The sequence below is a fragment of the Canis lupus genome, unplaced genomic scaffold, assembly GCF_011100685.1.
Source record: "Canis lupus familiaris isolate Mischka breed German Shepherd unplaced genomic scaffold, alternate assembly UU_Cfam_GSD_1.0 chrUn_S2249H2449, whole genome shotgun sequence".
Taxonomy (NCBI): Eukaryota; Metazoa; Chordata; class Mammalia; order Carnivora; family Canidae; genus Canis; species Canis lupus.
Window position 1 is genome coordinate 2,876 of NW_023331136.1, and position 13,428 is coordinate 16,303.

Below are 13,428 nucleotides of genomic sequence, written 5' to 3' on the forward strand. Positions count from 1 at the left end.
ATTACAGTTTTGCTGTAACTCATTTCTATCTATCAGGTAAGAGGCCCAGAGCTAAATACCAGTCACTGTCACATCTGAAGAAAATCCAATCTTAATGGTAAGTCTTATCTTTATAGCCTTCCCTTACTGTCTTACCTCTTTTCTACTTCTTTTGTCTTCCTTCTCTTTTTTACTTTTTCTTCTCTATTTCCCTTCTCTTTGAACACTTATTCACTTTATTTTGCATTTCTCCTCATTATTCTTATTCTCTTCCTGTTTTCAGAACTATAACCAGAAGAAAACACTGAATTAGTTTAATTCTGTTCAAGTTCGTTTTACTATGCAATCAGATAAGTTTAATATTGTCATAGGAGCAGTAAAAGTGAAGAAATGAAGAGATGGAATAGGAACAAAACACTGATTTATAGGAATAAAAAAATCAGGACCAAGAAAGAGTGTTCATTATCTAAGTAGAGGCAGCGCAGGCCAAACCAGGGAAGAGCTACAGTTGTTACCGGAATTACTTCCAGAATTAAACTTAAATCTACGCTTGATTTCTATTTTCAACCATCATAAGTATTTATATATCACCTTGTTTCTCTGTTGCACTCATGGCCAGTTCCTTGAGGCAATGATATTTATACAGTCATCAGGCTGAGTAGTACTGTGACATCTTAGCGCTTACATACTGAGAAAAGTAGAAATGATTTTTTCACATGCTTGTTCATTTCTTTACCTCATTACCATAAATCTAAGCCAGACTGCAAAGATGATTTATAAGATAGTTTTTTATTCATCAGATTTGTAGAAAATATTTGTCTTTCCTCAAAAATAAAGTAATAAAAATAATAAAAAAATATAAGTACTAGTTTTTGTTAGAGTTTATCTTACATTAATCATTTCAAAAATGTGCCTTATTAGTATGTATAATCAATAGCAACTACTAATATTCTGACATAATTATCTTCATAATTTACTATTGGTTCTTGTGCATATTGTTTTCTCAATATTTTTACCAGAGCAGAAGCGTATCAAAAGGTCAAGATGGAAAACCGTACAACTGTGACAGTATTTATCTTAGCAGGATTGATGGAGGACCCCAAACTGAAGATTGTGCTATTTGTCTTCCTGCTCCTCACTTACTTGCTAAGCATCTCAGGCAACTTAGTTATTATTACCCTCACTTTGCTGGACTCACATCTCAAGACCCCTATGTATTTCTTTTCTTCGAAATATTTCTTTCTTAGAAATTTCTTATATGACAGTCTGCATCCCCAAATTGCTTGTAAGCATGGCAACTGGTGACAAAACCATTTCTTATAACTGTCGTGCAACTCAGTTGCTTTGCCTTCCTTCTTGGAGCATCTGAATGTTACCTCCTGGCTGTCATGTCCTACGATCGTTATGTCGCCATCTGCAGGCCCCTGCATTACACAACCATTATGAGCAGCAAAATCTGTATCCAGCTAGTCCTTAGCTCTTGGATCACTGGTTTCCTCATCATCTTTCCAGGACTCATTTTAGGCTTAAGCCTGGACTTCTGTGATTCCAATGTCATTGATCATTTCTACTGTGACACTGCTCCCCTCCTGCAGATCTCCTGCACAGACAGACACGTGTTGGAAATGATGAGTTTCATCTTAGCTTTGGTGACTCTGCTGGTCACTTTGGCATTAGTAAATCTATCATACACATATATTGCCCTGACAATTTTAAAATTCCTTCTGTCAACCAGAGAAAAAAGCTTTCTACACTGTTCTTCTCACATGATTGTCATCTCCCTCTCATATGGCAGCTGCATCTTTATGTACCTTAAACCCTCAGTCAAACAGAGGATATCCTTGATGAAGGGAGTGGCAGTTCTCAATACTTCTGTTGCTCACTTTTGAATCCCTTTATTTATACTCTAAGGAAACAGCAAGTGAAGCAAGCATTTTATTTTTCTGTTCCATTGTAAGCATTCTCAATTTTTAAAAACATTTTAAAAAATATTTTTCTTATTTATTCATGAGAGACACAGAGAGAGGAGCAGAGACACAGGAAGAGAGAGAAGCAGGCTCCCCTTTGGGAGTCTGATTCCGGACTAGATCCCAGGACCCCAGGATCACGCCCTGAGCTGAAAGCAGACGCCCAACCACTGAGACACCCAGGCATCCCAACATTCTCAAATTTGACTCATTTCTTCTCTGCTTCTTCCATTTAAATGTAGCAAATACTTGAAAGATTATTTTAGTCAACTTTATATATTAGTTCATGGAGAGTTAATTATTTTTATATCTATGTGGTATATTTTGTACTTATATTTGATTTTCTGCAAAATCTTTTAAGTTCGAAACAATTATATATCTTCCTTGGGATTTTACCTTTCCTTGGCTTTTATGTCCTGATACACATTCTCTATTGTTTTAAATAAATATATTTAAAAGTGGGAAGTTGAGATTAAAATATCAATATCATCCTTTGTCTTGAGAATTGAAAAAAAAAACCCACTATGCTAGTGTAATAAAATATTATATGGTATATTATTTTTATTTTACATTTTATGCCATATAAGTAAATAAGTAAATAAATACTGACTCATGTATGTATACTAAATCAAGTAACTTTGATTAAGAATAAAATGCATCCTGGAGAGAAAGATCATATTTGATGCTTTCTCAACTATTCCTTCTTCATCTTGGAACTAACTGTATTCCTTAATTTCTACATCTATAATATAACAAGTTTTTTTTATTTTGAGATATTTTAAGGCTATTTTGAAAGCATAAAATCAGTATTCTTCAGATTAAAAAACAAAATAAAATGAAAACTTGTAGAATAAATTATTCTGATTTTATCTTGTAAAAAATGCACTTTGGAGAGGTACGATAAGTTACTCTCGTCACATAGCTAGTCAGAGAAACAGAATTCAAATTCATTTCTGCTTGATTCCAGAGGCTATGTCTATCCAGTACCAGCAATCCCTAATCAGTTTGTAGCAAAGACTCATCTACGTGTATTCTGAAATGATGATGGATTCAGTTTTGGGATTGAGTGTAGAGATGCAATTAGAGATTCTCATGCTGATTCCATTGCCTGCTAATGTAATTTATTGTAGTGCTTTGTCATTTTGTATATGTGATATGCTACTTAAAAATCTGGAAAACTTCGTAATGTAGCAGTTATTTACTTAGAGGATGCTTCCTACAGTTTTACCATATGGTCTGGTATAGAGTCAAATTGTTTTGAAGTAGATAATTGCTTTTGTATATCCTAAATAATCTCCCTCTCTCTCACTGTCTTTTCTGACTTTTTCTCTCTTTCTCCCTCTCTCTCACATACACACATACACACCTTTCTCTATTTCAATAAATTTTTCTTTTTTCTTCCATTTCTTCTCTTTTCTTTTTTTCTTTTTTTTCATTATCTTCTTTTGGTAGAATGACTTCTGTAATTCATATGCGGATCTATAAACCATAGTTAGCTAATCAAGGCTTTGGACTCCATGATTAGTTCAAGACTACACTTCTACTCTGGGCTTTACAAATGATCACATTCTCTCTACAAATAAGAACTCAATTAGTGTTGGGCATGAAACTAAAGTCAGTTCAGTAAACTCAATGTGATAAATATTTTGTAAATGTTAGAATATTCTTTTCTGTTATAATTACAGCTATAAAAATAAACCCAGAACTTTCAGGAGTTCATTAAATAGAGCATGTTTACCTCACTGTCAAACTAGGGTAAAGAAAAGCAGAGCCAAGAAATAAACTGAAAGAATATGAATGCCAATAACTTAATTTGATTCTCTGTAACCAATAATAATGAAGCTCATCCCTTGGAATTTCAGGTGGGACTCATAACTAAGGTGAATCTATCTAATTGTCCTATCTACTAAATATTGTCTTTACCCCTTGGCCCTTGGTGGGTAGGGGTGTACCTCTTGGCCCTTGGTGGCTTTGTCCTCAGGTAGAAAGCAAGAGAAAATGAAAACTAAGAAAACTTTGACTCCCTATTTTTTTGTCTACTACATTTTACTTAATGTTTATGCAAATATCATCAGGCCAGATAGTCCTAGAAATCTGTTTCAGAAAGGGACAATATTTAAGGTGCTAATTTTAGAGCACTTTTAGGTATACAACAAAATTGAAAGGAAGGTACAGAGATTTCCTATATACCCATGGACCTCATACACACACAGCCTTCCCTATTTCCCTCCTTCAGCAGAGAGGTATGTTTGTTACAACTAATGAACCTATATTGATACATCATAATTACCCAAAATCCATATTTTGCATTATGGTTCACTCTCAGTGAGTGTTCATTCTATAGATTTGGAAAAAATGTATAATGATTGATAGACATATAAAGATATAGCTAGGTAGATGATATAGGTTGTTGAGAATAATACAGATATTGATGATATATAGACATAAATCCTCTGTGGCCTGCCTACTCATCACTCCCTATCGCTCAGCCACTGAAAACCATTGATTTTACTGTCTTCATTGTTTTTCCTTTTCCAGAATGCCATGTAGTTGGAATCATAAAATTTCAGATTGGTTTTTTCACTTAGTGACGTGCACTTAAGTTTCCTCTGTGTATTTTCATGACTTGATAGCTCATTTATTTTTAGCACTGAATAATATTCTATTTTCTAGAAGTATCATAGATTATCCATTTACCTACTAACAGGTATCTTAGCTGCTTCTAAGTTTGGGCAATTATGAATAAAGCTGCTATAAAGATCCATGTGCAGGTTTTTGCGTGGACGTGTTTTCATCTCATTTGGGTAAATATCAAGATGAGTGATTGCTGGATCGTATGGTAAAAATGTGTTTAATTTTGCAAGAAACCGCCAAACTGTCTTCCAAAGTTGCTAGACCATCTCACATTCTACCAGCAACAGATGAGAGTTCATTTTTCTCCACATCCTCATCAGCATTGGGTGTTGTCATGTTCCAGGATTGTGTGTAGTGATGGTATCTCCTTATTGTTTTAATTTACATTTTCCTGATTACACATGATGTGGGTCATCTTTTTGTGTGCTTATTTGCCATCTCTGTAGTATCTTGGGTGAGGTGTCTGTCAAGATCTTTGGCCCATTTTTTAATATTGTTCTTTTTCAGATTGTTGAATTCTAAGATTTTGTGTATTTGAGTTGACAATCCTTTTTAGATGTGTTTTCTCAAATCTTGTCTCCCTGTATGTGCCTTGTCTTCTCATTTTCTTGACATTATCTTTTGCAGAGCAGAGGTTTTTAATTTTAATGAAGTCCAGCTTATACATATTTCTTTCACGGATTATGGTGTTGTAGCTAAAAGATCATTACTAAACCCAAAGTCATCTAGATTTTCTCTGTTACTTTCGGAGTTTTAAAGTTTTGCCGTGTACATATAGGTCCACTCTCAATTTTGAGTTCATTTATGTGATGAATGTAAAGCCAGTGTCTAACATAGCATGAGGAAGAATTGAAACCTGTGTTAGGTGTTGTCGCCTCTGAGCTCAGGTTTACTGGTGTCCTATAAAAGCTTGGACATTTTGCCACAGAGCTAAACATTGATAACCGGATTTGGAGTTGAAGAAGAAGAAAAAAAAATCCAGGTGAAAATGGAACAATTACCGACAAAATAAATCCACCCGTCTCCTACCAACAAGGTAAACCAGCAGATAAAAACAACCTGTGTGAGCTACCAAATGGCTTCTGCTTTATTCTATTCTCCAAATATCCCAAATAATCTCTCTGGTGGTTCACCATAACAGGAAACAAACAGGGAAGGGACATCCTAGAGAAATAGTTCAGCCTAGTCAATTGAAACATTACAACGCCTCCAGAGATAAATTGCCAGAGTGCCTAAGGAAGCTTTTGAAGTTCATTATCTTGATTTTGGTAATGGATTCACAGGTATATACAGGTATCAAATCTCAAGTTCTAAACTTTATTAGATACACTTTATTTTGCATAAATTGTTAACTCCATAAAATTGTAAAAATAACTAAACAAACAAGGGAAAATAGAACAGCAACAAAACCTGCAACTCAGCCTGAACTTAACTCATTCTAATTGAATAAATAATAAAAAAGAAATTTATTATAAAAAAAAACAAAAAAAAAATAATTAAGAGACTCTGTTATTATTCCCTCTTATTATTCTCCTGGATGTCCTAGGGTTCCTCCATCCTGACTAACTTTTTTCCCCCCTATCTTCTGCAGATTTTCAACTACTTCAACATACAGTTCCTGGATTTTTGATTGGTTGGTTGGTTGATTGATTTACTTTTGTGTTTTAATCCAATCAGTGATTAACAGAATTTTGTCTGTTTGAAAAGCAGTCACCTCTGTCAATAGTGTTCAGCTACATATCATTATGTGATCTGTCTTCTGAAATTGAGCAGCCACCATAATGTGACATAATGTTTTGGGTAACTATGATTGACATACACTGATGATGTAGAAAACAAATAATCAGGTGAACTAATGAGTCAGTTACCTGTCAATCTAAACAACTAACACAATATCTAACTTACTCACCTGTTAACATCAGCCATGTGTCAGGTACTTAGGTGTTTTTTTCTGATGAAATTATGGCAGGTGTATATGAACTAACAAGTTCTACATTTCCAATCGTCTTTCCCCATGGCTTCCTAGGGCACTGTTTTAGTATTTCTGCTACTTAATAGAATCTGCATCTAATGATGGGTGAGTAAAGAATTCAAGAGTACAAACTTAACTATATGCTTTAATAAAAGTTTGTTAATATCTTTAGGATTCAATTTTCTTCATCTGTACATTGAAAGGATTAAAGTAGAAACATTTATAGCTTCTTTAATTCATTTTTTGGCTTCTTTAAATCTAAAAATTTAAAAATCATAGTATGAGTTTGGCCCATGCTTTCTGAGAAATTAATATGAACAAGCAATGTTCAGAAAATATCAGCTTGTGATGGACATTCTGCCTGAGGAGATCAGATTACAAAAATGTAAAGTTTAGTATGAAATTTAGAAATAATATGATTTAAGCTTACAAGATTATTAACACCATAGATACTGTTAATATAGTTTTGTTTCATATGCTTGTTAAAGAGAACCAGAACAATGATTAGGCACATCACTAAATTGTAAGAATTTGCCATAATGATATGTCGCTAAATAACCTAAATTTGAATCATCCCTTTACCTCTTTTCTGGATTCACTCAGAGTTTAATGTGTGTATAAATCATTATTAACGAATTTCCTGTCAGTTTGAAAACAAACATGTATTGATTTTCCCTTCGTCAGAACTTTCTTTATCTCAAATATTTAGTAGACTAAGTTCTCAATAAGTGAAACACTAAATTTAAATCTGAATAATATAATTTGAAAATAACCAACTTTCTATTAATTCACTAATATATTATTTAAGCTATTATTAACAAACCAAAGTAGATTTCTTCTGGGTGTATATTTGACTATTCAGTTATCAACTGCAGCATTTGAACACCATATGGCAGTGAGTAAGATAAGCAAAACTCAGTAGCAAAAAGGAAACTATTGGAAGTCATATTCCCAATCTGCCTTTCTCCCAAATCCTTTCCTTAAAAGTGAGGTACAGATAAGGAAAAGTAGCATGAAAATGTTTGAGGATACACACACATATACACACAGGCCTGTAAAATTTTAAGAAATAAAGTGATGGCAAAATAGGCTTCATTAAATAAGTAGTTTTACTGTTTTTGTGTCCCATTAGGAATATTGATGATAGATAATAGCAAACACTTCAATGTTATAATAATGTACATCTATAATTTTCCAAACATGTATTTGTTATTTTTTTATTATTATGAACCTCACTTTCATTTTCCTGAAAACATCATTATCTTGCTGACCATGTCTTTGAAGGCTATTTTCACTTGCTTTTTCCTTAGGGTATAGATGAAAGGGTTCAACAGAGGGGCAACTGAGGTATTTAAAACAGCCACTCTCTTATTAAAAGTTTCTGCATCCTTAAGAGAAGGATTTATGTACATAAAGATACAACTTCCATAAGAAAGTGAGACCACAATAATGTGACAGGAGCATGTAGAAAAGGCTTTTTTCCTTTGTTGAACAGAAGGGATTCTCAGAATTGTCCTGATTATGTACGTGTAGGAAAGAATCACTAGCACCAAGGTGAAGATGACGGTAACTGCTGCAAAGATAAACTCCATCATTTCCAATGAACTGTGTGTCTGAACAGGACAGATGCAGCAGTATGGTATAGTCACAGCAACAGTGATTGATAACATTGGAGGCACAGAAAGGCAGTTGGAGAGTCATTGTATGTGGCACAATGACAACCAAAAAACCAGAGAACCAGGAACACAGAACAAGTTGAATGCAGTTTGCTGCTCATTACAGTTGTATAATGTAGGGGTTTACAAATGGCAACATAGCAATCATAGGACATGGCAGCTAAAAGATAAAATCCAGTTGCCCCCAGAAGGATGGCAAAAAAATACTGAGTGAAACATCCAGCGAAGGAGATAGTCTTGTCTCCAGTTGCAATATTGACTAGCATTTTGGGAACAAAGACAGAAGTAAAAGATATTTCCAAAACAGAAAAATTCCGGAAAAAGAAATACATACAGTCTGAAGGCGATAATCCAAAAGGGTCAGAATGATGATGGTCAAGTTTCCCATGATGCTTAAGACATAAGTTAGCAGCAGAAAAAGGAAAAGCACAGCTTGAAGCTCAGTGTCATTCGTCAGTCCAAGAAGAATGAATTCTATCACTGATGTCTGGTTTCCCATCATTAACTTCAGACAAATAAGACAGAAAATAATAATAACATGAAGTGATCAACATATTTTCTTATTTTTCTAAATTCAATTAGCCAACATATAGTACATACTCCGTTTCTGATGTAGTATTCAATAATTCATCAGTGTGTATGACACCCAGTGCTCATCCCATCATGTGTCCTCCTTAATGCCCGTCACCCAGTTACTCTATTCCCCCCACCCTTCTTCCCTCCAGCAATGCTGTTTGTTTCCTATAGTTAAGAGTCTCATGGTTTTCCTCCCTCTTTGATGACTTCCCATTCAGTTTTCCATCCCTTACTCTATGGTCCTCTGTGATATTTCTTATATTCCACATATAAGGGATACCATATGGTGTCTTTCTCTGATTGACTTATTTTGTTCAGCATAACACCCTCTAGTTCCATCTGTATTTTATTATTTTACTTTATAATTATCAAAGGTCTTGCTTCTTAAGAACATTTTCAATTGGGCAGCCCCGGTGGCACAGCGGTTTAGCGCCGCCTTGCAGCCTAGGGCATGATCCTGGAGGCCCTGGATCTAGTCCCATGTCATGCTCTCTGCATGGTGCCTGCTTCTCCCTATGCCTGTGTCTCTGCCTCTGTGTGTATGTGCGTGTGTCTCTATAAATAAATAAATAAATAAATAAATAAATAAATAAATAAATAATCTTTAAAAAAAAGAACATTTTCAATTATTCTCACCATTTTTTTCATTCATTTATGTTTTCCTTCTTAATCTTTGTATTTTGATTTTTCTTTAAGTCATTGGATGTTGTCAGGCCGCCTGGGTGGCTCAGCGGTTGAGCGTCTGCCTTGGGCCGAGGGTGTGACCCCGAGTCCCCCATCAGGCTCCCCACGTGGAGCCTGCTTCCCCCTCTGCCTGTGTCTCTTCCTCTCTCTCTCTCTCTGTGTCTCTCATGAGTAAATAAAATCCTTTAAAAACGTCATTGGATGCTGTCATATGTATGTAGACAAACCTAAAACAACTTTAGAGAGTCGGTTTCATTTGATTAAATAGATTTCTTAAATCAACCTCTTAACTCTCAGTTTCTGGCCAATGGAGTAAAAAGTCAAGGTATGAACTACAGGAATAAAACTGAATTTGCAAAAAAAAAAAAAAAAAAAAAAAAAAAACAAAAAAAAAAAACACTGGACTTGGTTATTTTCTTCTTTTGGCTGTTTTGTATTTTTTATTTCAATTTTCCCATTTTAAATTATAATTCTGTGCACTTACTAAAGCTCTACATTTGGATCGATTTTTCCCTAATTCTTTTTTTTTAGGATCCTAAAATCTACTTTAGCAAATCTATACAGTTGCTATCTTATTGGACTACAGTATACGGTTTTTAAAAGGACGCTGAGGAGGGTACCGTCTGATGTCCACTTCAACTGCAGCTCCTTTCCTCCTCCTGCGAGAGCCTTTGGGCCGAGTTCTCCACCCCGGGGCTGGAAGGGCCCGGCCCCTCGGCCCCCATCCCTGCAGCCCTCTGCGGGGGGGGGGGGGGGGGGGGAGGGGGGGAGTAGGTGTTTCCATCTGTTCACCTGAGAGCGGCTGCACGGCTACCCCACCCCCTGGCCCAGCTCGGAAGCCGGTCCCAAAGCCACTGCAGCTGCTGTACGGACACCCCGGGGGGAGGTGTCTCCGAGACAGGGGGGCAGCGCCAGCCAGGCCGAGGGTGAAAGCAGCCTCCTCACAGCTGAGCTCAGTGTGCAGACGGCAGGCACGTCCTCAAGGAAATGGCCACAGGCATCTCAAGTGACAAGGACATAGGCGCCCACACAGCATAAATACCAGCTGCTCCCAGAGGATGAGGTTGAAAAATAGCAGCATGTTTGTGGAGGGGGTGGTGCGGGCTGCGGACTGCACCTGTGGCCGGGCCTTGGGCTGGGGGCTGCACCTGTGCCTGTGCCTAGGGCTAGGGGCTGCGCCTGTGCCTGTGCCTCGGCCTGGGGGCTGCACCTGCGGCCGGCCCCGGGCTGGGGACTAAACCTGTGGCTGGGCCCGGGGCTCAGGGCTGCACCTATACCTGGACCTCGGGCTGGGGGCTGCACCTGTGCCTGGGCCCTGGAGCTGGAGCCTGCACATGTGGCCAGACCTCCGGGCTGGGGACTGCATGGGCTGTGGTGTTCACTACAGCCCCCCAGCCGCCGCCCTTCAGCCCCGAAATTGTTAATAAAATGTTAGGAATCATACTACTTACCTTTCCTGGCTCATGGCAGGGGCTCAATTAACACTATCGTCATTTAATCTAGATACATGGGTGGATTGGTCAGTACTTGGCAAAATTCAAAATATAACTGATGGTACTTTCTGGCTGAACGCAGGTCCCATCAGCAAATTATAGTTCCTTAAATGTCAGCTCAAGCTCAGTTTTCCATAAATTTTATCTAATAATCACAATCACCAATAATTTTGTCTCCTCTTCTTTATTAAACTTGACCACAGCATAACACTTGCTAATAAAGTCAAATTGTTTTCCAGTTATATCAAGTATGTACATTTTATCTGTCCAATTTTAACATAAATGAGTTACCCCTTAGAATAAGGTCTTATTTCTCTATATATTTTATACAGAGGCCAAAAAACTGTACAGATTGGGTAAAAATTTAATGTGAAATATTTTTTTGACATTTTTTAGATTCATACCCCTATTTTATTAAATGCTGTGGTTTTTATGCAACTAAAATTTCCAACTAAGTGTCTGCATAAGCCCCTTAAAATTTTCTTTTAATATTTTTCATCATCAGACACAGAGATATTAAGGATATCTCCTTATGTTGCTTTTCTCTACTCAAAAAAAACATAAAATTATTTTCATTTGAACAACTGACATATTTTCATGTTACACTATGTAATGTTAGTAATAGCTACACATAATATATTCTTTTTTTAATAATAAATTTGTTTTTTATTGGTGTTCAATTTGCCAACATACAGAATAACACCCAGTGCTCATCCCATCAAGTGCCCCCCTCAGTGCCCATCACCAATTCACCCCACCCCCCCCACCCTCTTACCCTTCCACCACCCCTAGTTCGTTTCTCAGAGTTAGGAGTCTTTATGTTCTGTCTCCCTTTATGATGTTTCCTACACATTTCTTCTCCCTTCCCATATATTCCCTTTCACTATTATTTATATTCCCCAAATGAATGAGAACATGCACTGTTTGTCCTTCTCCGATTGACTTATTTCACTCAGCATAATACCCTCCAGTTCCATCCACGTTGAAGCAAATGGTGGGTATTTGTCGTTTCTAATGACTGAGTCATATTCCATTGTATACGTAGACCACATCTTCTTTATCCATTCATCTTTCGATGGACACTGAGGCTCCTTCCACAGTTTGGCTATTGTGGATATTGCTGCTAGAAACATCGGGGTGCCGGTGTCCCGGCGTTTCACTGCATCTGTATCGTTGGTGTAAATCCCCAGCAGTGCAATTGCTGGGTCTTAGGGCAGGTCTATTTTTAACTCTTTGAGGAACCTCCACACTGTTTTCCAGAGTGGCTGCACCAGTTCACATTCCCACCAACAGTGTAAGAGGGTTCCATTTTCTCCGCATGGTCTCCAACATTTGTGGTTTCCTGCCTTGTTAATTTTCACCATTCTCACTGGTGTGAGGTGGGATCTCATTGTGGCTTGGATTTGTATTTCCCTGATGGCAAGTGATTCAGAGCATTTTCTCATGTGTGTGTTGGCCATGTCTATGTCTTCCTCTGAGATTTCTGTTCATGTCTTTTGCCCATTTCATGATTGGATTGTTTGTTTCTTTGCTGTTGAGTTGAATATGTTCTTTACAGATCTTGGAAACTAGCCCTTTATCTGATACGTCATTTGCAAATATCTTCTCCCATTCTGTAGGTTGTCTTTTAGTTTTGTTGACTGTATCCTTTGCTGTGCAAAAGCTTCTTATCTTGATGAAGTCCCAATAGTTCATTTTTGCTTTTGTTTCTTTTGCCTTCGTGGATGTATCTTGCAAGAAGTTACTGTGGCCCAGTTCAAAAAGGGTGTTGCCTGTGTTCTCCTCTAGGATTTTGATGGAATCTTGTCTCACATTTAGATCTTTCATCCATTTTGAGTTTATCTTTGTGTCTGGTGCAAGAGAGTGGTCTAGTTTCATTCTTCTGCGTGTGGATGTCCAATTTTCCCAGCATCATTTATTGAAGAGACTTTCTTCCAGTGGATAGTCTTTCCTCCTTTGTCGAATATTAGTTGACCATAATGTTGCGGGTCCACTTCTGGATTCTCTACTCTGTTCCATTGATCTATGTGTCTGTTTTTGTGCCAGTACCACACTGTCTTGATGACCACAGCTTTGTAGTACAACCTGAAATCTGGCATTGTGATGCCCCCAGATATGGTTTTCTTTTTTAAAATTCTCCTGGCTATTTGGGGTCGTTTCTGATTCCACACAAATCTTAAAATAATTTGTTCTAACTCTCTGAAGAAAGTCCATGGTATTTTGATAGGGATTATATTAAACGTGTAAATTTCCCTGAGTAACATTGACATTTTCACGTTATTAATTCTGCCAATCCATGAGCATGAATATTATTCCATCTCTTTGTGTCTTCCTCAATTTCTTTCAGAAGTGTTCTATAGTTTTTAGGGTATAGTTCCTTTACCTCTTTGGTTAGGTTGATTCCTAGATATGTTATGCTTTTGGGTGCAATTGTAAATGGGATTGAC

The 13,428-nt window shown here is 37.0% G+C and overlaps 2 pseudogenes; one reads left to right on the top strand and one right to left on the bottom strand.

The window, feature by feature from the left end:
- Nucleotides 1-1,023: 1,023 nt before the first annotated feature.
- Nucleotides 1,024-2,014, top strand: LOC119879060 (annotated as a pseudogene).
- A 5,649-nt stretch (nt 2,015-7,663) lies between these two features.
- Nucleotides 7,664-8,799, bottom strand: LOC119879061 (annotated as a pseudogene).
- Nucleotides 8,800-13,428: the final 4,629 nt, after the last annotated feature.